The 2,810-nt window shown below is 38.9% G+C and overlaps 1 protein-coding gene across 3 annotated transcripts in view; it reads left to right on the top strand.

The window, feature by feature from the left end:
* The window catches only part of GCSAML (germinal center-associated, signaling and motility-like), an 86,267-nt gene that overhangs the window by 27,334 nt on the left and 56,123 nt on the right, over positions 1-2,810 (top strand). The gene's annotated exons all lie outside the window — the stretch shown is intronic.

The raw sequence follows: 2,810 nt of genomic DNA, 5'->3' as shown, positions 1-2,810 counted from the left end.
GGGAATGCCTGGTGTTTCTTTCACTTCTTCTTGGATACCAATCTGAGGCATAAATCACATTTCAAGTGTGTTTCCTTGGGTTTTGGAGAGGATGTCTTCATTTTCTGTTAAGCATTTAGGGAGCAGTTGGGTGAGCACATGACCAATCAGCCTGAGCATTTAAGGCAGTTGGAGGAAAGTGTGAGCTATGGTCATTGTTCTCCTCTGTGCCAAACAGGGGCTGATGGATGGTCAGGCCAGTGCTGTCCTCATTGTTCTGGGAGGGTCTGTGTTGTCTACGTTACCCCCAAATAAACTGATGAGGACCTGCACTCCTGTCCTGAGTTGACACCCAGCCTTGAGGTCAAGAAGATGACAGATATTTGGGGGTAATGGGTCCCAGAGGATCCTTCTGTCACTTCCTCATTGCTTTCTCTGGAGGTTCTAAAAACTTGACTACTGAGCTTAAACAAAGCCATGAACTGGCAGAGGAAAATTACAGTGCATCCAAACTCCAGAGATTTTTAATTAATCTTTTCAAGAGGTTAGGGAAAGTTTTTAGTATTCAGATTGAAGTTTTTCTTCAGATCTTGAGTGTTTGAACATTTTTTATTTTAGCTTTTAGTGGACATATAATAATTGTACCTATTTCTGGGGTAAACAGTGATGTTTGGATATACATAATGTATAGTGATCAGATAAGTGTAATTAGAATATCCATCATCTCAAACATTTATCGTTTCTTCATGCTGGGAACATTCAATATCCTCCTTCTAGCTGTTTGAAAATACAGAATATATTATTGTTATGGTCATCCCACAGTGGTATAGAACACTAGAACTTACTCCTCCAGTGGAGCTATAATTTTGTATCCTTTAACAAATCTCTTCTCATTCCCCCACCACTGCTATCCATTCCCAGCCTGAAGTATCCTCTGTTCTACTTATTTCTATGGGATCAACTCTTTTTTTAGCTTTCGTATATGAGTGAGAAATGCAGTATTTAACTTTCTTAAAAATTTTATCTGATACTTTAAAAGTTATTATTTCCCCCATTTGTTTCTGTTTCTTCAGTCTTTGGGTTCTAAACTGAGTAAAAAATGTCAATAACTTGATTTCTCCCTTCCCGACTCATACTAATGTTATGTGTCTCTGACTCCTAGAGTACCTGCTGTCTGCTTTTTACTTCCTCTTCCCCCACCCCGAAGCCCCTAAAATTGTATAATTATTTTTAAATTTCATTTTACTTTGTTTTTAATTCACAAATAACAATTGTTCATACTTATGGGGTACAGTATGATGTTTTGATACATGTATACTTGTGTAATGATCAAATCAAGATAATTAACATATCCATTACCTAAAACACTTGTCATTTCTTTGTAGTGAGAGCATTCAGAATCCTCTCGTCACAACATGGATGAACCTAGAAGACACTGTGTTAAGTGAAATAAGCCAAACACAAAGGGACAAATCCTGCATGATCTCACTCATATTTCATGTTTAGCCAACTATTAAGGAAAAAGTATGGGCCACTTTACAAATGAATCTGCATTATACACCAGCAACAGAAAGAAGCAAATGGCATTATACCACAGTACCCCTCCAGGTGGTGCCAAAAGATGGTGAGGAAGAGAAACTTCCCAGTGGTCAAACTACAGGCAGTTTAGCTGGTTGTTAATTTTTTATAGAAGGAGATGGGCACAGAAGTTTGGATATGCACTGATTTAGGAGCATTGGATAACAGGTTTTTTTGGTGAGAGATTTGTGAAGAACAAGGCTGGAAAATTAATGGCAGGCAAATCTGGAGAAGAGGACATTGAAGAATTCCTTGTAAAGTGCACAGATCATGAAGATATTTGTCTTACATAGATGCCCATGGAGAGGGCATCCACTGCAGAGATGGATCTTGATAGTATGGTAGATAAGATGACTCATCTAGTAGATAATCAGTCAATCTCTTTTGCCAGCAGGCTTGCTCACTGGGCCTATGAGAAATTGAACATGGAAGCAGGGATGGAAACTATGAATGGGCACAGCATTATGACATTTCTCTCACCAAGGTTAGCATGTAATTTGGCACTATTTCCAGGTGTCTGGCTGGACTAGTAGCATAGTGATTACTTTGGACTCTTTAGAGCATAGAGTAAGCAATGTTAGTCTTTATAGGGACAGAATAATATTCTGGGGACCGTTTTGTCTTCCATGCCCCAACCATTTACATAATGAACAAAGCTTTAACCATCACCATGGCATCCCCTGCAATGTCACCTGTAACTAGGAAACATGTTTCACAGCCAAAGGGGTGTGGCAATAGAATCGCCCTTGGAATTCATGATTCTTACTTCATACCTCAATATTCAGAAGCAGTGGGCTTGACTGAATGATGGAATGGGCTTTATTGAATGATGGAATGGCCTGCTGAAGGTTTAGTTATTGAAGCTGAGAAACAATACTGTGTAAATAAGGACTACTTTCCTACAGGCTGCAGTGTATGCCCTAAACCTGCAGCCACCGTAACCTGATACATGAGTCCAGAAACCAAGACTCGAGAGTGTCTTGTACATGATGCATAATAATCCAATTGAAGAATTTTGCTTCATTTCACTGAAAGTTTGGATTTGGTGTGATGGTTAATGTGATGTATCAACTTGGTTGGGCTGTGGTGCCCATTTTTTGTTCAAACACCAGCCTAGGTGTTACTGTGAAGGGTTTATTTTTGTTTGTTTGTTTTTGTTTGTCTGTTTTGATGCGATTAACATTTAAATCAGACTTTTAGTAAAGCAGATTACCCTTTATAATGTGAGTGGGCCTCATCCAATCAGTTGAAAG

Source organism: Mandrillus leucophaeus, unplaced genomic scaffold (genome assembly GCF_000951045.1).
Source record: "Mandrillus leucophaeus isolate KB7577 unplaced genomic scaffold, Mleu.le_1.0 Scaffold1170, whole genome shotgun sequence".
Lineage (NCBI taxonomy): Eukaryota > Metazoa > Chordata > Mammalia > Primates > Cercopithecidae > Mandrillus > Mandrillus leucophaeus.
This window is presented reverse-complemented; position numbering and strand designations above follow the sequence as displayed.